A 24,503-nucleotide genomic window follows, 5' to 3' on the forward strand; every position below is an offset into this window, starting at 1 on the left:
ATTCAAACATCTCGGACCTTCTTCATCGCTTGGTTCCGGATCCTCCCCTATCACTTGGCCATACCCTGAATCAAGCAATTGAGCTATTCCAATCCTTTTGGAAGCTATTCCAATCCTTTTGGAAGCTATTCATCGCTTAGTTCCATCTCCTATAGTCATAGCCCGAATCAAGCGATAGAGCTAATCTAACCAATTTGGATCCGCCCCATCGCTTAGTTCGGGCCACTGTTAGTTTTTTATCTCAACTCACAAATCACCCCGATCGGGTCTATTCTTTTTCTTTAACTTCAATGGTGAGGACAAAACAGACTGCAAGGAAAGTCTATGCCCCTTTGGAGACTGAAAAAGCTCAAGACAAACCAGGATTTTCCAAAAAGCCAGTTGTCGATGAAAAAACAAGAAAAGCCTCCTCCAAAGCCTCGTGCTAGGGCAACAGCAAGAAAGAGAATAAACTATCAAGTGAAGTCACTAAGAGAAATCAGAGCGGCACAGAAATCTACTAATCTTCTCATCCCTCGACTGCCATTTATGCGGGTTGTCAGGGACATATCAGAAAGGTTAATTGGCAAAATGAGAAACACAAATCTTGATAAAGTCCGAGGATACATTGCTGCTGCATTTGCTCATAGGATAACTCTCATGAGCAAAGATTTTGTGCTTGTGTCCAGACTTAGATACAAGTTTGACAAAGCTTTGGAACCCATTCCAAGTCAAGATATGAGGGCTTTTGAAATTCTAAATATTCCTCCAGCAAGACAACCCAAACAATCAGTTGTTATTGAAGATGTTTCACATACTTATAGTACAAGAAAAGCTCAAGATATTAAAGAAGAAGTGGAGAAAGAGAGAGAGCAGGAGAAGATTACAGAGGATGCCATTCTTTCTCAGCAAGCTAAAATTCTTCATGCATCCAATTCAGAACTTTCTCAGAATGTACCAGGTCAAATGGTAGTAGATGTCTCCATGCATGGAGAGGATGAGGTTTATTGTGACATTGCCCCTGAAGACACAAGTATGCTTGTGAATCACAATATTGAGAATTGTGACACAATCGTCTTTATCTGTCTGAGGTTTGTGTGGATTTCCTTTTTCTTTCTTGATGAGTTTCTCAGATTCCATATTTTATTGATATGTTTTGTTTGTCTCCAGATGTCTTATGAGGGATCTTCCTAACTCAATGGCTATGCAAGTGACCATTCTTGATCCCCTTGTTACACAGTGCCTTTTCAATAGGCAAGGGGATCTTGCAAGTTTTCTAAAAAACTTTGATATGCTGACATGCAATTACATTGTATACCCTTATGTTGAAGTGTAAGACTCACACTCAATTATCTTTTGTCCATCATTACAATATTCACAACTAATTGCAGTATTCATCTTATCACACAGAGGCCATTGGAGTCTTATTATCTTCAATCTATTGGATAGAGACATTGTAATCTTTATGAATTCTTTAGCATCCATTCATGGGAGAAGTAAAATGTAAGAATCAACTTTACCATGGTTTATGTTCTAGAGCAATATTTTGTAAGTTTTCAATTGTTTGGTTGACCCTCAATATTTTATGCTTGCAGTGCTGCCAAACTTATCTTGAGTTTCCTAGGTTCCACCTATGAAGACTACAAACTTGAAGATTTTAAGTACTACAATCAGAAAGTTCCTTTGCAGAAAGACTCAACATCTTGTGGATGGATGGTGCTTGCTAATGCTTGGAGATATCTTGAGTCAAGATTTAGAATGACAACACTTACTGTAAGTTTATGTAATGATAGCATTGATTGATTGGGTCAATACATTTAGTGACTTTCTCATATTAAGAAATTTTATCATTTTCTTTTGTCTTAGTTGCATGAATATCCAGATTCTTGGGTAAGTTGGGTAAGGGAGAAGGCAGTGTCTATGGTTTTGGAAAGATCTATCAATCAAGTTGATCCTGATTCCCCCTTTCCACCTGAGAAAGGAGCCAAGGGTACAACTTCAAAGAAAAGAAAAAAGGAGGAGAAGAAAAGCCATGTCAAGGATGGCTCATCCAAAAAGAAAAAGACCTCTGCCAAAGAGAAGAAGGAAAGAAAGAAGAGCCCTACTAAGAGCAGATCTTCCAAGGGGAAAAGAGCACTACTAAAGAGAAGACCCATTCTAAAGGAAAGAGCCCTCAGGCTACAGAGAAGAGCCCTAGCCCTCAGGCTATAGAGAAGAGCCCTAGCCCTAGCCCTCAGGCTACAGAGAAGAGCCCTAGCCCTCCTGCTAAAGAGAAGAGCCCTAGCCCTCCTGCTAAAGAGAAGACCCCTAGCCCTCCTACTAAAGAGAAGAGCCCTAGCCCTCCTGCTAAAGAGAAGAGCTCTTCACCAGCTCAAGAGAAGACTCCTATCAAAGAGAAGACCCCTGTCAAAGAGAAAACCCCAATCAAAGAGAAGACCCCTGTCAAAGAGAAGAGTGCTACTAAAGGTCTTCCGTTTCACTCACCAGTGAAATTTAAAATTTAGAAGCGTCGTTCATCCAACAAAGAAAGTAAGAGGGAAAATGTTGGCTCTCCATTCAATTTCTTTTTCATGTTCCCCAAGAAGACTGCCAAGTCTCCAAAGCCAACCTCCAAAGAACCTTCTCCAAAACCAGACCCCACTGCCAAATCTCCCTCGCTCGCCAACACCTAAAGATCTCAGAGAAGAGCCCAACTTACCACCAGTTGAGGAATCCACTGCAAAGTCTTCCTTTCCAACACCTCAAGAGCTCAAAACACCGGAACTTGAACCTCAATCAGCCAAATTTGATTGAAGCAAACAGAAGAGAGAAAGATTCTCTAAAGATCCAGGGTCATCCCATGCCAAAAAAAAAGTTGATTTTGTTGAGTGATTCCACAAATTGGCTTTTGTTTTGTTCATTTTGTCCATATGAACACACCCTTTTTGGGACTATATTCTATACTTAAATTCAGTATCAACAATTTGATATTCAACTGTTAAACCTTGTTTTGTGTTGCGAACAATATGTTGACCATTTTTGTGAAGAAGTCAAGACAAAATTTAGCAGAATATATTGATTACATTATTGGAGAAATCCTTTTCAGCTTAACAAAATTTAGCAGAATATATTGATTACATTATTGGAGAAATCCTTTTCAGCTTAACAAACTTGCCCTTGCAAGTGGCTCAAATACAACTTTTTTTGGGGGAAGACATGTGATGCATGAGGTTACACTCTCCATCCTTGTATTGACAACAATATCATCTACTTTGAATCTATATTCAGGTGATGTTTTGTCCAGAAACTCAAGCGACTCTCTTACATGTTGTAGTCTCCAGTTTGATGTTACTATAAGGTTCCTAGGATCTATGAATGGATGGACTATGATGTTGAATTCAAACTCTGGACAATTCTCTTCAGAATCCAAAGGGACCCGACTACCAAGCTTGCTTTTCCATCTCCTATAGTCATAGCCCAAAACTAGGGATTGACGACATTGTTGGTATGAGATAGACATAGAATTTGGGCTTACTCTACAACAAACTGATATTGTCGCCAATATGAAAAGTTTCCTTGGTACTCCATCCTTCTCCAAGTACAGTGTCCAGATCAGTCGTAGATAGTCTTCTATTAAGCCACATCGTTCTTGTTCTCTCCATTGTATTGAAACATGCCACAAAGACATGTATAGGCAAGAACCATTGAATTTTTATCCTTCTTGAAATCCTTCCTTGAAATCCTTCCAGGAGACATAGCTTTAAGAATATCATCTTTGATTTTGGATTTGAAGCTTGTTATGGTATTTGGATCAGGAACTTCCCATTCGAGTGACATTAATGTGGGAATAGGTATGTCATCTGATTCTCCATGAACACCTTCTCTTGATGGAACCTTGTATTATGCAAAATACACAAATATATCCAGTGATTTGTAAAATGAAGGTGGTCTGTCTGCATACATTACATCTGCAATCCCCTTGTGAATTGCTTTGAATGTGCCACTTAAGCTCTCAACAGGCTGCCACTCCACAGCTGTTGATAGAAAGATAACTGAAATTAAACAAACAAAAAATATATCAGAAGGAAAAATATTGTGTTGTATCAAATAGATAAAGTTTTGTTAAATTACAATAAGAATGGAGAATTGGATGTTTATCCAAGTTCAACACCATGTCTTTGGCCATGTAGACGTGTTGAACTTTTGCAAGCCAGCCATTGTCGGTCACTTTGAAGGCAAGAACACGACCTTTCCAATGGGATTTCACTTCATTTTGCTTGGTTCTTTTCACCCTGTGGGCACCTTTGCAAGAGGGAAGCGTTGTTACCCAATCATTCACACGAAAAGACATGGGTTTCCAAACACCATCCTCTCTGGTGTTATGAAAATCACAAGTTATATTATGAGAAGGACGACGTGAGGACGCCATAGAAGCTCACAGATGAGAGAAAAATAGTGAGTCTTTTGAAAATGCAAAGAAAGGAGAATAAGCCATATGCCAAAATGGAGGGAAGGTGGAAAAGGGAATGAGCCATACCAAAATGGAGGGAAGGTGGAAAGTAGACGTTTGAAAAAATTTGGTGATTTGTCATTAATAGCGTTGTTTTCAGAGCTTGAAAAGAGAAGATTTCGTATCTTCCTGCTTGATTTTTTGAAATATAAAATGGAACAAGATGTCACTATTTTGGACCCAAACTTTAATGTTAGCCATAGTAAACGTCTAAATTAAGCCATTTTAGCCATTCGCCACTAAAATAGAACCGTTAAGAAGACATTTAGAGGAGACAAGAATGCCATACTTTTGTATACGTGTCAATTCACAATTGGACAATTTCTTAATCCTTAGATTTACAAACAGCCCTTTTTTAGCCGTTTTTGGCCCTAATGATCATCCACAAAAACACTAATTGATGCAAGGGATTCCACAATGCCCTTGATCTTCAAAGCATAATCATTTATCTTCAAAGCATAATCATTCACGGATATATTCTTCTTCTCCACAATATTCTTCTTCTCCACAATATGAAGCTCATTCTTAACAGCCCTTTTCTAGCCGTTTTTGGCCCTAATGATCATCCACAAAAACACTAATTGATGCAAGGGATTCCACAATGCCCTTGATCTTCAAAGCATAATCATTTATCTTCAAAGCATAATCATTCACGGATATATTCTTCTTCTCCATAATATTCTTCTTCTCCACAATATGAAGCTCATTCTTAATTGAATTTTTCATGCCTTGGTGTTGGTTCATACAGCTTCACCAAGGTGTACCAAGCCTCCTTAGGTGACTTGGCATCCTGTATATGCCCAATCATAGTGTCCCTGTATCCTGATAGAAAGCCAATACATGACTTTCCTTGCTCCTTGATTCCAATCCTTAAACTCTTTTATATCTACAACAGTTGGATTATTCTCAAGTATCTCCAGGGCCTCCTCATGTTCACCTTCTCAATGTAGTCCTAGTAATCTTTTCCCATCAAGAAACTGGTCAATCTAAACCTCCAAGCATGGAAGTTGTTCTTGTCAAGCTTCTCTGCAACAATCTGGTTTATTCCATCATTCGACATCTTTTCTGCAACACAAATTTACCAACAACAATACTCTTGCTTGACTTGCACAAACTCATGTATTCTCTGCAGGCGGTACTGTAGTGCACCCAAACTGTAAGATTCCTCCTCAGCCTGAATAATGAATAAGCTTTAATTCAATCCCCTATAATCATTCCTTGTTTTTGAATATAAGAAAATATTATTTTTCCTTGTTTTTGCCTAGTGAGATGAAAACTTCTAGAGAGTGGTAATTTAATATTGAGATATTTTTAGATATATAAATTCTACAAATATCAAAAATATGTTTCCCTAAAATAGAAAATCAAAATAAATTTCTCAAGGTGCATTGGGAATCAATTAAAAATGATTTAAAAGACCTTAGCCTAAGGGTCAAGATTTTTTGAAATTTTTAGATTATGGTCCAATTAAGGTTCCTATGGACCAATAAGATTAATCCAAGTGTTGGAATGAGATAAATCCGATGAATAAAAGAAAATACCCAAAAATGAGTAAATGTCCACATAAGATGAAGAGTTGACCGAGTACAAGATTTATTAGTTAAAAATTATGAAATATTACTAAAAAAATAAGATATTTTGGAGTAATCATACAGGGGGAGCCTTCAAGGAGGCACCTATTTCACACATGTGAATGAGTTTTAAACTCAAAAATATTAAGATATTTTTATCTCTCCTCTCTCGTGGATCAAACCAAATCAAAAAGGGAGCCAAACTGGTCCAAATTCAGCCAAACTGAAGCTGGAAAATTTTAGAACTTAGTTGGACTCAGTTAGTGGCCTCCCTCATCTATAAATAGACCCTCATTCTTTTGTATTCTCATCTGTGGACTAGACCATGCCAATATTACATTAGAATAAGCATATTTTCTATTATCCCCTAAAAATCCTCTACAATTTGGAGAGATTGGAGCTTCTCTCTCTCTTCAACCTTCCTTGGAGCTTTCCTCAACATACTAACCAATTGATTAGTTGGGGGCCTCTCCTAAGAATAGAGAATCAAGAAAAAAAAGAGGTAAGGTGTGACTTTATAGTTTTTTCATAATCTTCTAAATGTTTTTCACTTCTCAACCCCTCTCAAGCTTGAGAAGTATTCAATTGAATGGATTTTCAATGCAAATGAAGCTCTCTAATGAATTTTAATGATTAATCAATTAAAGTTTACATTTATGATTAATTTAGGATGTTTTTTAAGTATATCTCTCCCCCCCGAAGAATGGTCATTTCTATGACCAATTCTATATTCAAATGATGCTTCTCATGGAGCAATTCCTAATTCTAAAATCAAACTCTATGCTAGTCAAGCTAGAGGCCAAAGAGATGGCTTTTTAATGCTTTTATGTTACTTAAATTATGATAAACTTAGGGATTAAGTCAATAAATTGGATATTGGTCCAAATGATAGTTATTCTATCATATTGTATTACTAAACCTTATGCTTTTCAAAATTATTGAAAATTATCAGTAATAGCAGCAAAGCTATGATTTTTTTTAAGAAAATTAACACAAATAATTTTTATGCATAATGTGAAAAGAAGACTTCCTACCATATTCTAGGATTAGTCATCCTATGTTAAATGAGTAATTGGTATCATATCATTGGAAAATTAATTTTTGCCCATAGCGAGTATTGAATGATGTCTTTGGGATGTCTTGCTCCTTGATTCTAATCTGGTAGTACCCGGATTTGAGATCTATCTTTGTAAACATTTGGGTACCACTTAATTGATCCAGAAGTTCATCAATCCTAGGAATAGGATACTTATTCTTAATTGTTAATTGATTCAGTCCTCTGTAGTCAATACAAAGTCTTAATATTCCATCTTTCTTCTTTTGAAAGAGAACGGGCACACCCCAAGGTGAGACACTGGGTCTGACGAATACCTGCTCCAACAACTGTCTTAATTGTTCCTTAAGTTCTATGGCTTCAGGGTCTGGCATTTTTGTATGCACGCTGGGCTACTAGCTGAGCTCCGGGGGTTAATTCGATCTCATGATCTACTTCACGAGATGGAGGCATCTCAGTCAGCTCTTCAAGAAATACATCTGCATACTCACTTAACCACTATGGTTCTTTAGCCTTGCATTTTATGTCTACTGGATTCATTTTAATGACATACACACCTTGCCTTTTTCTAAGCCCTTTTAATAATTTGGAAGCCTTGACTAATTGCAGCACTGGGGATCCGGAAATTCCAATTCCTTGAACTTTATTCCCATGAAGGTCAAGGAAGAGATGGTTCCTTTGTGACAATGAATGTCAGCTTGATTCTTTTGGAGCCAATCCATTCCAAGGATTCCGTCATATATTCCCAGGGGTAGGACTCTGAAGAACTGGCACTCTGTTGTGTTCCCATCTAAGCTAAACTAAATAAGGTCAGTCTCAAGGTGAGTGAAAAGAATCTTCCCACTAGTTAATTCCACTTGCATAGGTATCCCTGATTTTAGATTTAGGACTAATTTATGCAAACATCCTGGGGAAATAAAAGAATGAGTACTGCCTGAATCAATCAAAAGCTTGAATTTCTTACCCTGGTACTCTGCTGGAGTCTGGAGGACTAAGAATTGATGGTTATTCCCCTGATGCTCAATTGCTACATAGATATGTCCTTTCTCTTCCTCCACTTCCTCTGCTATGGTGACTGCTCTGGCTGCTGCAGTCTGAGGTGGATCTCTCTCTCTTTGGTTATTCCAATTCTGGGAGGGAGCTTGGAGACTTCTTTGCATGAAGGCTGCAAGCTAAGCTGGCACTCTTCTGGGGTTACCATGATTTTGGTGCTGGGACCCTGATTGGACTCATATGAAGGAGTTTTCAACCCTGGCTTCCTTGGCCTACAGAAGGAGATGGGCAATCCTTGAGCTGGTGCCTAAGTCCTTGACATCCGGAAGCATCTGTTCTCGCTTCGAAGGTCTTCCCTTTGCATTGTGGAGAGAGTCGGAGTTCCTGAGAATGTACTTCAGGGGAAAGGTCTTCGTTCATTTCTAAAGCTTCCCATCTCCACATTCTAGTTAGGAGCTTGGTGTCTCTTTGGAGGCGAAAAGGTGGAATAACTTCTCAGTGTTTGAAATCTCTTGAAGGATGAGGGAGCTCGCTTTGGCGAGACTTTTATGATGAAAGCTTTGGAAAAGTCCGCCATTCTGATAGCCTCTGCCATGGACACTGGCTTGGCATTTTTAACCAGTGTGTCCAAGGGTTTGTTCATTCCCCGAATGAACCTGGCTATGAGTTGCTCTTCATCTAGAGGTGGTGAATATTTGAGTAGAAGAGCAAAGGCCTGGTGATATTCCTCGATGGTTTTGCTCCCCTGCTTTAGCTCTAAGAATTCATTCATTTTGATTTCCAAAAATCTAGGGGGACAAAATCTCTTTCTCAAATAGGTTTTAAGGTCATTTCAAGACTGAGTATTTCTGTCCAGATGGTTGGTGGTTCCTCCATGCCACCCTTGCTGTTTCCACTATTTTCAGCCTAGTAAGAGCCATTTTGCTCCGCTCATTGTAGCTTGTGACGTCAAAATATTCTTCCATAGCTTCCACCCATTTCTCCACAGCCTTGCCCAGGTTCTCCCCTTCTCCTTTGAAGGGTCCTAGCTAAGTCCTATGAAGAGCCTTGTGAACATCAGGGTCAAGCTCATCATCTTCAAAGAGAGGGTCTGCTGGCTGACGGCCACGGTTTCCTCGTCTCATGATTCTGTCAAAAATTATATATTATTAAATTTTTATTTTGATATCGTCCATGAGATTCTAAGACTTAAGAGGTTTGGAAAACAATTTCTTAAACAAGACAATAAACTTATGGGAGATCTATGACATGTCCGATAACAAATTTTTCTTTAACAATCACTTATACAATAGGGAAATTTTCTCCAGAAAACATTTCCTTATTTATATAAAAGTTGCAATATGTACATAGAGCAGCTGGGCTCTAGAATTCAAAATCTCCTCGGGAGATACATAAGACGACAGTACTGGGCCATAGCCATGCCCTGATACAAATGTTCACTAATAAGGGAGCTATTATCTTCTCCTTAGGAATAAAGCAACTAAGGAGTCTGTAGACTTGGCATGAAAATCTAAAATTCCGAGGCATTGAATGATATAGAATGACACCATGTACCATTTTCAGCTTTAACATAATCATTGCCAAATGAGAGGTTCTGCCTCAGCATTGCACGCCGGTCACAAGAGGTGTGGACATACTGCCCTACAAACCACTTATGCTGGCGTCTCTCTACTGGGTTAGGGAAATATAAATCCTCTAAAATGGCGTGCAAGACTTTCTCAGCTTGTTAGAGTTGAAGCGGAAGAGATGAGATGCTCAAAGGCGAACACAGTCATGTCTTGTGATTGGGTGAGGTCGGGAATACCAAATAAATAGAAAACTTCCATCTATAAAAATAATTTCTTTGATTAAAAATTCTTCATTAAAGAAGGTTACGGAATGAAAGTACTTTATGAAAAATGTTTTTTTTTGAGTTTTTATTATCAATTTCTGATAAGAATTTATTTATTCTTATTAGCTTTCAACAATGCTCTGATACCAGCTCTGTGAGGTCCCCGCCCGCCCGCTCCGGGGCTCCTGTCGGTGAGACGGAAGTGGCGTCGGCCTCCCGTGCGGGCCGAGGGTCCTGCACACTTGGGACCGCGGATGCTCGGGATGAGAGGCTAGCCCAGGGGTGGCCCCTTCGAGACCGGGCCCGAAAGACTCCCCTCGGCCGGAAGGGGATTCCGCCAGGAAGGGGGCAAATCTTTTAACTAGGAGATTACTTTAACGAGTCAAGTCTTGACTAAATTAAAATGATCTGACCAAACTTGAAGTCACATGGTCAGATCAAGAAGAGACTTGCACTTGGTCCATGGAATCAATGTGTTTTTCCTCATTTTTCCAATGATCCCTTCCCACAGAACAAGGTCTTCTCAAGATTGAAATTGATTAACGTAACTAACTATATCTAGTTGTTTCTCAGGAATCCTCTGATCTAGCCTAACCCCATCCGTCCATGGGTTAGCCAACCACCCAACCACTGAATTGGTGGGATTCCTTTATAAATATTTGATTGGGTTTTTGCCCGGGTATCGAGGAAAAGAGTTCCTAAGCTCCCTAGCCGACGATTCATGCAAAAAACAAATAGGCATACCACGTACACACCCAATATGAAATTGCCATTTATATAACAGATTCGACTGGCTTAAGACAATCCTTGAATAAAATCATAATATTTTCGATCATCATTTTCCAAAATTCCAAGTCCATTGTATTACAAAAATGCATGCTCTGAGCTCTCCATTGAAGACCAACTGGCCAACCAACGAGATCTAATATCAAATTTTTGTTCCCAAAACCTTTCCTTTTTGTCATCAGATATATTCCTCGACGTACGCCTGGGTGTCCTATAGCAACAACGAGCCCGTGCATCGCTTGGTCAGAACCCTCTAGGATCCTCCTTAGGTGTCCTAGCACTTCACTCAGAGACCGCTTCGTCGGTCCTCACCCATCGTGCCTGAAGCGCACCACTTTAACCGTACCGAGGCTGGTCAAGACCTCGGTAGGCTTTGCCGCGTAGGCAAAGTCCCTTGACGACTCCCCGCTAGCTGTTTCAACGAACCTCCTCTTAGAACAACATAAGCCAAATGCTTCCTCCAGCATTCTGGCGTAAAATAGTCCTTTGAATGAAAAACAGAGTTTCCAATACAAGTGAGATTCCAATTTGAGATCCATTCCAAAGACCCTTTTTCCAATAATTCCCAGTTTCATAATGAGGATCCTTGATCTCTCATGAGAGTAATCTACCCGTCATTTTATCCATTTATCCAACTAGATTCTTGGTGAGATTGGTCAGGGGAAAAAACTAGATTAGTTCCGGTAGTCTATTCTTTGGACCCACTGGATCAAGTTAAGGGATGACAAATTAAAAACCTGCATAGCTGAAATTCCCATGGAGGAATGTTTAGATGGAATTTTCGGTATGATGGACCATCATTGTGTTAAGGATATGAATGATATGTTCTGAATGAATTATTCCCTGATAATGAGTTCTGTGTGTTCTTCTTGTAGAAGGAATCTTTATCCCAGGATTCTGTTGGGTTGATGAGACTATAAGGAACCCCAGAATCAGTTGGATCTTAAGGGAAAGAGTTTGTCCTCTAGCTGTGCGAGATGAGGACATCTCGTATTTTTTAAGTGGGGTAGGATGTAAGATTCCTCCCTCCAGCTTTTGAGGTGTACAGGTGTAAGAACCTCCCCTTTTGATCTTGTAATTATTCCCCTCTCTAAAATAAAAGAAAGATCCTGTTTTACCCTGTTTTGGCCTGGAGAGAGAAAATGTATAGAGAGAGGTAATCCAAAATTTTTGGATATAAAGATCCTCCTAGTGTCTAAACTGGTTTCCCCTAAAACAAAAATTCAAAAAGAACTTTCCAATGTGCAATTGGAATTAATTGAAAATGTGTATAAAGGACCTTAGCCTGAGGGTCTAGATTTTCAAAAAAAATTGGATTATGGTGGTCCAATTAAGATTCCTATGGGCCAATAGGATCAATCCAAGTGTGGGGAGGAGATAAATCCAATGAATAAAAGAAAATACCCAAAAATGAGTAAATGCCCACATAAGATGAAGAGTTGACTGAGTACAAGGTTAGTTAAAAACTATGAGATATTACTAAAAAAAATGAGATATTTTGGTATAATGATACATTTTTGACACCTTGGTAAGGAGAGGAGGGGACTTCAAGGAGGCACCTATTTCACACATGTGTTGGAGTTTTTAACTCAAAAAAATTGTGATATTTTTATCTCTCCTCTCTCCTGGATTAAACCAAATCAAAAGGGAGCCAAACTAGGTCTAAATCTTGTCCAAATTCAGCCAAACTAAACTTGGAAAATCCTAGAACCTAGTTAGAATTGGCTAGAGGCCTCCCTCACCTATAAATAGATCCTTAGTCTTTTGTAAAGAAATCTGTGAACTATATACCATGACAGTATTATACTAAAATAATGATATTTTTTATTATCCCTTAAAAATCCTCTACTTTTGGAGAGAGTGGAGTCTCTCTCTCTCTTCAACCATCCTTGGAGCTTTCCTTTCAACACACAAACCAATTGATTGGTTGGGGGCTTCTTCTATGATAGAGAAACAAGCAAAAATAAGAGGTAAAGTGGAATTTCATGGTTTCGCTCTACTATTCTCAATGTTTTCACTTCTCAACCCCTCTCAAGCTTGAGAAGTTTCTAAATTAAGTGTTTATAATGCAAATCAAGCTTTTCTTAAGAGTTGCAATGAATAATTAAGAAAAGTTTACATTTATGCTTAATTAAGATGCTTTTTATGTTTATCTCTTTCTCCTCCAAAGAATGGTCATTCCTATGACCAATTCTCTATTCAATTGATGCTTCTCATGGAGAAATTCTCAATTCACAAATCAAACTCCAGGCTTGTGCGGCTAGCGGTTAAGAAAATGGTTTTTATACTTATATGCTAGTAAATTATGGAATCTTATGAGTTAAATCCATAAAATGGATTTAAGGTTATACTATCATAATTACATTACTAAGACTTTTTTTTCAAAAATATTAAAAATTATCAGTAATAGCAGCGGAGCTATGGCAAAAATTTTAAGAAATTTATACATAACTCATTCTTATGCATAACGTGAAAAGAGGACTTCCTACCATATTCTAGGATTGAATATTTTAGACTAAAAGAATGATTTTCATCATATTCAATGGAAAACTAATTTTTAAGGTTTATTTATAATTAAATAATTAAGAAAAGAGAAATATATGGTAATTTTATTTAAATGATAAAAGAAAAATTCCCTTCACATTTTGAATTCAATCATTTAAATAGGAAGAGTAAAATTCTTATTATATTAGAATTAATGGATATTTTATTTAAATTCAAAGAGAAATTTTAGATAAATTTATTTTATGCATGAGAAATATTTAAATGATAAAAGAGAAATTCCCATGACATTTGGAATTCAATCATTTAAATAGTAAAAGTGAAATTCTTAGTATATTAGAATTAATGGATATTTTATTTAAATTTAAAGAGAAATTCTAGATAAGTTTATTTTATGCATGATAATATTTAAATGATAAAAGAGAAATTTCCATGACATTTAGAATTTAATCATTTAAATAGTAACAGTGAAATTCTTAGAATATTGGAATTAATGGCTATTTTATTTAAATTCAAAGAGAAATTTTAGATAAATTTATTTTATGCATGAGAAATATTTAAATGATAAAAGAAGAATTCCCATGACATTTGGAATTCAATAATTTAAATAGTAAAAGTGAAATTCTTGGCATATTGAATTAATGGATATTTTTAAGAAAGAAAAGAGGGGTTTTAGATAAATTTATTTGATGATAAAAGAGAAATTCCCTCGATGTTATGAATTCAAGAAATTAAATGTAAAAAGAGGAATTTCCATGATATTTGAGATCCAAGAAATTAAATGAAAAAAAGAGAAATTTTTTGTATAATTCAATTTATGAATATTTATCAAAAGTGGAAATATGGGTAGAATTGATTTTTGTAAATCCCATGAACTCTTTTATTCAAAAGAGGAATATTGAATATAATTCATTTGAGAAATTGAGAAATAATATGGAAATAGTCGTCAATAAAAAGAACTTTTATCTAAGCCAAACAATTGGTAAAAATTTAGAAAAAGTCTCATTATCGATATCGAAGTAGGGAAAGCTACTAAATGGGATGCGATAGGATGTGAATAGATGTAAATGGGATGTAAATGGGATGTGATAAGATATGATAAGATGTAAATGGGATGCGATAGGATGTGAATGGATATGATAAGATGTGAAGGGGATGTGATAGGATGTGGTGTGAAAGGATATGAATAGATGTGGTAAGATATAAATGGGATGTGATAAGATATGATAAGATGTAATGGGATGCGATAGGATGTGAATGGATATGATAAGATATGAAGGGAATGTGATAGGATGTGGTGTGATGAAAATTAATGTGGATGAGATGTGAAGTAAATGGATGTAGATGTGAATGATGAGATGAGAATGAGATGAGAGGATATATGAAAGGGTGAGATGGGAAGTAAATGGATGTGGATGTGTATGTGAAATAATGTGATGTAAATGGATGTGGATGTGTATGTGAAAGAATGTAATGTAAAGGGATGTGGATGAGATGTGATGTGTTGAAATGAGATGTGGATGTGAATGTGATGAAATGAGATGTGGATGTGAATGTGATGTGGATGTGGATGAGATGTGATGTGATGTAAGGGGATGTGGATGTGAATGTGATGTAGATGTGATGTAATGTAAAGAGATGTGGATGTGGATGAGATGTGATGTGATGTGGATGAAATGTGATGTGATGTGAATATATGTGGATGTGAAGTGATAGATGTGAATGTATGGATAGATGTGGAGGAGAGACTAATCTAACGGCTCTTCCAAAACCAAACCCGAAAAAAACTTCCCTCACCTAGAAAGCATAGGTGATTCCTCCAGGAAAATCTTCTAGCATAGTGAAGAGCCTTAACTATCCTTTGTATTCTGACCAAACCCGCCGGTCACATGGCCGAATCAAAGGAGGAACTTGCACTTGGTTCATATAGACCAATGCTTTTTTCCTTATCAAAAGAGGCAGAGCCGTTGATTCTTTTCCATAGAACAAGAATTATCCTGTGACTTACTTCAACTATCATAACTTGAATATAATTGAATTTTATTATAGAAATCCATCGATCCAGCCTAATCCCATTCAATCCCATGGGCCAACCATTGTTGATAGGATCCATTATAAAAATTTTGTTATGTTTTGTCTCGGGTACTAGGGAAAAGAGTTCCCAGGCCCCCTAGCCGGCTCTCATGCAAAAATTAAATAGACACACCACCTACACACCCAATATGAAATTGCCTTTTCTTAGACAACTATTTCTAGAACAACATTGCAATAAAACCACAGTGTTTCCATCATAATCTTCAGTATTCTAGTTCCAAGTCCAATTTCCAATCATTCCTTCCTCGGCATACCTATGGCATCATCGGCAACCAGAACGCTCACCACCTGCTCACTCAGGGGCCTTTTCAATAGTTCCTAGCCCATAGTACCTAGGAATATAATCAAGATTTTTCCATAAAATTCATATTCTATTCATTCCTTCCTTAGCGTACCTATGGAATCATTGATAACTAGAACGCTCACCACCTACTCACTCAGGGACGTTTTGAATAGTTCCTAGCTCATAGTACCTAGGAGTATAATCACATAAAATCCATATGGACTCTCCATTTGAAGATAAGCTAGATCAACCAACAAGACCCATTTAAAGAGCCATGAACTCATCCATTGAAGACTAGCAAGGCCAATCAACCAGATCCATGCTCGTGTTCAGAAAACAACTCCAACTCATTTTCTTCCTTGATGCACATGTGGGTATCATGGGCAAACCAGAGCCCAAACACGATATGGTCAGCACTCTCTAGGCTCCTTCGTAGCGGTGACCTAGAGCTTCACTCATAGGCCACTTCCTTGGCCCCTCATCCACCGTACTGGAAGCTCACCATTTTAACCGAACCAAGGCTGGTCAAGACCTCGACCGCGATCTTGCTATGCGAGACGTCCTTCTTTGACTCTCTATCAACTGTTGCAACATTTTCCACTTAGGTCCTCACGAGCTCATTCCATAAGATAGTCAAAATGCTTCCCCCAGCATTCTTGATGTAAAACAATCTTTAAAAAATAGGTTTCACATACAAATACAGTTTCCAAGCAAAATTTCCATCTTTCCACATCATTCCTCATCATTTCACATCATTCGTCATCATTTCTCATCATTCCACATTATTTCTGATCGTTCCATATCATTCCCACATTTATTCACATCATCCCACATCAATCCACACATCAATCCACATTAATCATTTCTCATCACTCCACATCAATCCATGCCAATCCACACATCGCTCCAATTTCCACAAACAAGATGGTCTCTTTTTGCTTTGAGTGAATCAGATTTGACTATCAACTTTCCTTGATCTAGTTTTATCAGAATTTTTATTCCACAATCAACCAAGTTAAAAGTACAGTTACTCTACTTTTACACTCACAGAACTTTGAAAGTCTCAGCCAAATACTTGGCTCAGTTAAAGATAACTTTTTCTTGACTCAATTTAGTTAAGTCTAAACTTCCGTTCACTTTTGGATCCTCGATGCTTTCAAGAATTCTAGATTCCTTTCCCGAGGAATCTAGGAATAAGTCAGTCACACACAATTATTTATGTTCATTCAACTATGCATGTTTTTGGTCTTTTCTCTGGGAAATCCTTTTCCCGTTCAAAATGTACCCAAGATTCTAATTTTCAAGAATCTAGACGTATACTTCATAATTCCAGAAGTTAAATATATTTGTGATTCCTCTTTTTGATTAAAATTTATCCATGTTTTCTCGATGCATTCCTATGAATATTTTCCCATTCTTTTCTCAATTTTCCCAATATAAAATATGCTCAATGATCCTCTTTTTGAATAAAAGATTTATGCATATACTTTCTCACGAGATTTACAAAATCAATTATACCCATATTTCCTCTCTCAGCATAAACATTTATGCACACATACTAATTTATTTTTATCTAAATAAATTATATTCATAATCATTTTCATAATTTCTCATAAATTGAACGAATCTAGAAAATTTGTGCATAACCTTCTTCATTCTTCTAGTAAATGAATAATGCTCAAAACTCCACTTTTAGTATAAAATTTATTATGTGTAAATTCATTTCCAAATGATAAAGATTCTGCCATAGTTTTCCCACATTTTCTATAAAATGAGAATACTCAAAGTTCCTCCTTTAGCATTAAATTTAATTTATGAATAAACCTTCATTTTCTAATGATAAAATTTTGCCATAGTTTTCCCGCATTTTCTATGAAATGAGAATGCTTAAAATTACACTTTTAGAATAAAATTTATTATAAATAAACCTTCATTTTCTAATGATAAAGTTTTGCCATAACTTGCCCGCATTTTCTATGAAGTGAGAATGCTCAAAATTCTACTTTTAGCATAAAAATTAGGATGCATAAATTCATTCTCTAATGATAAAAATTTTGCTATAGTTTCCTCACATTTTCTATGAAATAATAATGCTAGAAATTCCACTTTTAATATAAAAGTTAGTTTATGCATAAACCTAAGCTTAAACATAAACATTAATTCATCATAAATCAAGAAAAGCATGGTTTTAAGAGAAAACTCATAAAATAAAATGCTTCCCAAGCATGAGGGAGGTTAGGAAGAAGATTAACATTAAAAAGAGAGCATAAACTTCATTGTTTAGGCTTGGTTTGCTTGATTCTTTACCTTGCAAAAGTTATGCAGCCCTGAAGGAAGAGGCTTGGCCACCAAGGGAAAAGGGTAATCTTCAAGAAAGAAGAGGTTTAGTGAAGCACCAACGCTTCACAATGGAGGGCCAATGAAGAGGGAAGAGAAAAATATACTAAATTAAAAATTACACTAGCATAGAATTACTCTAAGATGAAAATACAAAGGAATGGGGGTCTATTTATAGGTGAGGGAGGCCACCAACCAAGTCCAACTGGGATCTAGAGGCTTCCAGCTTCAATTTGATCCAATTTTGGACAAGTTTTGCCCACTTTTTGATCTAATTTGGAAGAGGAGAGATGAAATATCTAGCCACTTTATGATATTTTTGAATAAAAAAATACCTCCTTCATGTGATTTCTAGGCACCTCCTTGATGAAGGGTTTTCCCTCTCCTGAGGTGTCACAAAGCCTCAAGTCTCCTAAAATATCTAAAAACTCATAATTAAGGAACCTTCACCTCATGTGATCCTTTCTTTAATATTTTCTTGTGGGTAATTCTAAATTTTTTCATTTTTCTTTTATTTTTATTTTCCAACCTTAAATAATAAGGATATTGCATTTTTAAATTCAAAAGAATTTGATAAAGCTTAGAACTCTGAACTAGGGGACTCCTTGGTTCACCCACCATTGTCCAAATCTAATGCAACTTAGGAATTTCTGATTAAAATTATGTTTCTGAGGATCACTTCCTATTGTTTGGAAGAAAATACTTATCCAAAAATATTTCAAAACTGTATTATCTCTCTCTAGATTATTTTCTCTCTTTAGACCAAAAACAAGGGAAAACAGAATCTTTTTCCATTCTGAAGGGGGGAATGATTACAAGAGACTGAAGGGAAGATTCTTATATCTTTACATCTCAAAAGCTGGAGGGAGAAATCTTACACACCCACGCAATCAAGTATCTTTAAATGCATGCATGCATGCTACCTAAATATGCCGGTAGCTCCAGCATGCATCAGAAGCTCCCAATGCATGCCAGATGCTACCTAAATACGTCGGTAGCTGCCAGCATGCACCGGGAGCTCCCAATGCATGCCAAGTTCTACCTAAGTATGCCCGTAGCTACCGGCATGCATCGAAATCCCCGAATGCATGCGGGTAGCTTCCAATCCATGCCGCTAACTACCGACGTGCACCGAGAGCTACCAGCATGCACCAAAAGCACCCAATGCATGTCGGGTGCTCCCTAGGTATGCCGGTAGCTACCCGCATGCACGTGAGCACCGAATGTATGCGGGTAGCTTCCAATCCATGCCGCTAACTATCGACATGCATCGGGAGCTACTAGCATGCACCAAAAGCACCCAATGCATGATGCCAGGTGCTTCCTAGGCAAGCGGGTAACTTTAAATGCATGGATGCTTCCTTAATATGTTGGTAGTTTTCGGCATGTACCATGAGCTCCCAATGCATGCCGGGTGCTATTTAGGTATGCGAGTACCTACCGGCATGCACCGAGAGCACCGAATGCATGGAGGTAAGTTCCAATGCATGCCGATAACTACCGCCATGCACCGAGAGCTACCGGCATGCACTAGAAGCACCCAATGCATGCCAGGTGATACCTAGGCAAGCGAGTATCTCTATATGCATGCTAGATGCTACCTAAATATGTCGTTAGCTGCCAGCATGCATCGAGAGCTTCCAATGCATCCCGTGCGCTACCTAAGTATGCCGGTAGCTTTGAATGCATGATGATAACTACCGACATGCACCGAGAGCTACTAGCATGCACCAAAAGCACCCAATGCATCCCAACAGGTGCTACCTAAGTATCCTTGTTATAGCGACCAGCATGCACCGAGAGTACCCAATGCACGTCAAGTATACTACCTATGCAAGTGGGTATCTTTAAATGCAGTGGGTGCTACCTAAATATGCCGGTAGTAGCTGCTAGCATGGACAAGGAGCTCCTAATGCATGTCCGGTTCTACCTAAGTATACCAGTAGCTACCCGCATCATGCAACGAGAGTATTGAACGCATGCGGGTAGCTTCCAATGCATGCCGATAACTACAGACATGCACCGGGAGCTACCGACATGCACGAGAAGCACCCAATGCATGTCGGGGTGCTACCTAAGTATGTGGGTTGCTACCGGCATGCACCGAGAGCATCCAATGCATGTCAGGTGCTACCTAGGGAAGCGAGTATCTTTAAATGCATGTCGGATGCTACCTAAATATGTTGGTAGCTATGGGTGCTCCGAATGCATGCCGGCGGGTGCAAACCTAAGTATGCCAAACAGCTATCGGAATGCACCAAGAGTGTAAGATTCCTCCCCGAGCCCCTCAAGATGTCCAATCTCTCTCCCTGTAAAATCATTCCCCTTGTCAGAATATTAACAGATCTTGTTTCTAACTATTTTGGCTTAGAGAGAGAAAATATTCTAGAGAGATATTATTCAATTTTTAGATATTTTTGGATGTAAAAATATCTCTTCTTATTAAAATAAATTCCCCTGAAACAGAAGCTCAAAAAGAAATTCAGAAGGTGCATTAGAAATAAATTATAATCTGTTCATAAGGCCTTAGCCTAAGGGTCAAGATTTTTTGAAATTTTAGATTAAGGTTCTGAGGGGCCAATTAGATTAATCCAAATGTAGGGAGGAGATAAATTGAAGAAATAAAGAAAATCCCCCCAAAAATGAGTAAATACTCACATAAGATGAAGAGTTGACTAAGGACAAGGTTATTAGTTAAAAAAGAAGAGATATTTAGAGGAAATGATGCATTTTTGACGCCTCAGTGTGTGGGGGAATTCCCCTCATGAAGGAGGTGCCTATTTCACATGTGTGGTTTTCCCCTCTCTTCATTCTTGAATTCAGCCTTTCTTTATCCTAGATATATAATCAAATTGTTAGAATTAAACTTTTCATATTGTTTCCTTTTACAAAAAGTGAAATTTGATTAGTTTAGAATACTTTAAACCATTTGGGATAATTTCTAAGTAACTTGAGAATGAAAAAAATTGAAAAATGGTCAGCCATACAAAGAAGGTTATGGCAAAAAAATTTTAAATTTTATGAAATAAGTTTTATCTTTTATATTTCAAAAAGAGTAATCCCCACCGTTTGTGTATTCTAAAAGTGTTATTTTTATTCTATGCATAGAAAAATGCATATTAGAAATATTTTTATTATAAAAGTGTTATTTTCATTAGAATTAATTTCTATACATAGAAAGATACATATTGGGAATATTTTGATTATAAAAGTGTTACTTTCATCAAAATTGATTTTTATGCATAAATAGATGCATAAAAGAATTTTTTTATTATAAAAGTGTTCCTTTCATTAAAATTGAATTTATGCATAAATAGATGCATAAAAGATTTTTTTTAAATTATAGAAGGGTTACTTTTATCAAATTTTGATTTTATGCATAGAAAGATGCATAAAGAAATTTATTTTTATTTCAAAAGAGTTATTCTCATCAATTTTGATTTTATGCATAGAAAGATGCATAAAGAAATTTATTTTTATTTCAAAAGTGTTATTCTCATCAATTTTGATTTTATGCATAGAAAGATGCATAAAGAAATTTATTTTTATTTCAAAAGAGTTATTCTCATGAATTTTGAGTTTATGCATAGAGAAATTTATTTTTATTTCAAAAGAGTTATTCTCATTACTTTTGATTTTATGCATAGAAAGATGCATAAAGAAATTTATTTTTATTTCAAAAGAATTATTCTTATTAAAATTGAATTTATGCATAGAAAGATGCATAAAAGATTTATTTTTATTTCGAAGGTGTTATTCTCCTTAAAATTGAATTTATGCATAAATAGATGCATAAATGGATTTTTATAAAAGTGTTATTTCCCACTGAAGTTGTTCTTATGCATCAATAGATGTAAAGAATCTTTATATCAAAAATAAGAATTCTCTTACATTTTACAAATAGATGTGATATAAATCAGATAGATGATAATGAATAGAGAATAGATGTGATGAGAATAGAAGTGATGAGAATGAGAGGTAAATAGATGTGATGATATGTGATGTGAATCAGATAAATGGGAATGAATAGATGAGATGTGATGTCATGTGAATCACGATGTAAATGAATGATATAGGATGTGAATGGATGTGTTAGCATGTGAATTGGGATGTGAATGAATGATATAGGATGTGAATGAATGTGTTAGCATGTGAATTAGGATGTTAATGAATGATATAGGATGTGAATGAATGTGCTAGCATGTGAATCAGGATGTAAATGAATGATATAGGATGTGAATGAATGTGTTAACATGTGAATCGGGATGTGAATGAATGATATAGGATGTGAATGAATGTGATAGCATGTGAATCGGGATGTGAATGAATGATATAGGATGTGAATGAATGTGATAGCATGTGAATCGGGATGTGAATGAATGATATAGGATGTGAATGGATGTGATGTGATGTGAATCGAGATGTGAATGAACGATTAGGGACGTGAATGAATGTGTTAGCATGTGAATCGGGATGTGAATGAATGAGATGTGATGTGAAATGGATGTGATAAGATGCGATGTAAATTGATGTTAATGTATATGAAGTGATGAGATGTATGGGTAGATGCAAGTGGATGAGATCTGATGAGGATAAATGAGGAAATAAGTGATGAGATAGAAAAAGATGTGATTAGATGAGAATGGGAATACTTATGAAATGAATGTGGATTGATGTGTGGATAATGTGGATTGACGTGAATGGATGTATGGATGATGTGGGTTGATGTGTGGATAATGTGGATTAACGTGAATGGATGTATGGATGATGTGGGTTGATGTGTGGATAATATGGATTGACGTGAATGGATGTATGGATGAGTGCGTATGGGTGCTCTGCCCTTGCATTATGCATAAAATGGTTGAAATAAATAGTGTGATGTGTGATGGTCAATAAGGGTCCTCTGCACGGGGTTGTCCCCCAAAAATGTGTATTGGTTTTACTTTGATATGATGTATTGACACCCAGTTCAAAGTAAGGGGGTGACAAGTGATGGTTCTCACTGCTGCTGCCGGCGGTCACAAGTTGACACAGAAGTCACTTATCACACGGGAGGTGTTGGATAGTTGGACTTGCTCTTTGCATTATTATGGTGGAGGGGGGATCGGTCTACTCCTTGAGTGTTGGGTCTCACACTCTTTGCTATTTGAGGGGGAAATCATAGTCAAAGAGTGTGTATTTGTGAGTCTTTGTGTGAGAGAGTACCACGTGTCACTTTGGGAGTTATCCCATAAGCATATGATACTTAAGTGTATGTGTTCACTCTATGAGAGTGATGTACTTTCTTGTGTGTCACATCAATCAAGTCAACCTCTCTTGGTCTACACGTGAGTACTTTTACATTTCTTTCATTTTCATTTCAGTATGTTTGTCATCTTTCCTTTCAACACCTAGAGTTATCTTGCTCCATTGTTCCTTCACCAATGCATGCCGATAACTACCAACGTGCACCATGAGCTACTGGTATGTACCAGAAGCACCTATGCTCCCTAAGTATGCCGGTAGCTACCGACATGCACCAGGAGCACCCAATGCATACCTAGGCAAGCAGATATCTTTAATAAATGCATCCCGGATGCTACCTAAATATGCCGGTCGCTACCGACGTATGCACTGGGACCTGGCAATACATGCCAGGTGCTACCTAAGTATGCTGGTAGTAGGTACCAGCATGCACCAAGAGTACCAATTGCATGCAAGTAGCTTCCAATACATGCACCAAGAGTACCAATTGCATGCAAGTAGCTTCCAATACATGCCGATAACTATCGTCATGCACCAGGACCTACTGGCATGCACAAGAAGCACCGAATGCATGCCAGGTGCTACCTAAGTATGCCAGTAGCTACCGGCATGCATCGGAAGCACCCAATGCACAGGTGCTACCTAGGCAAGCGGGTATCTTTAAATGCATGCCGCATCAACCTAGATGTGGCGGTAGCTACCGGCATGTACCAGGAGCTCTTAATGCATGCCAGGTGCTACTAAGTATGCCACTAGCTATCGGCACCCACCGAAAGCGCCGAATGCATGCAGTTAGCTTCCAATGCATGCCGATAACTACTGACATGCACTACGATCTCCCAATGCATGCCATGTTCTACCTAAGTATGCCGGTAGTTATCGGCATGCACCGAGAGCACCGAATGCTTGTTGTTGCAGGTAGCTCTTCCAATGCATGTCAATAACTACCAACATGCACCGAGAGCTACCGGCATGCATCAGAAGCACCTGATGCATGCCGACTGCTACTTAAGGAGGCCGGTAGCTACAGGCATGCAACGGCAACACCCATGCTAGGTGCTACCTTGGCAAGCGGGTATCTTTAAATGCATGCCAGGTGCTACGTTGGTAAGCGGGTATCTTTAAATGCATGCCAGGTGCTACGTTGGTAAGCGGGTATCTTTAAATGCATGCCAGGTGCTATGTTGGTAAGCGGGTATCTTTAAATGCATGCCAGGTGCTACCTTGGCAAGCGGGTATCTTTGGATGCTACCTAAATATGCCGATAGTTGTCCATGAGCTCCCGGGTGCTACCTAGGTATGCTGGTAGCTACTGACATGCATCAAGAGCACTGATGAAT

The 24,503-nt window shown here is 37.6% G+C and overlaps 1 pseudogene; it reads left to right on the forward strand.

Annotated features, from left to right (window-relative positions):
- The first annotated feature begins 290 nt into the window (after positions 1-290).
- On the forward strand, positions 291-24,219 carry LOC147642485 (uncharacterized; annotated as a pseudogene).
- Positions 24,220-24,503: the final 284 nt, after the last annotated feature.

The sequence above is a fragment of the Cibotium barometz genome, chromosome 1, assembly GCF_041138505.1.
Source record: "Cibotium barometz isolate CiBa-2024 chromosome 1, ASM4113850v1, whole genome shotgun sequence".
Taxonomy (NCBI): Eukaryota; Viridiplantae; Streptophyta; class Polypodiopsida; order Cyatheales; family Cibotiaceae; genus Cibotium; species Cibotium barometz.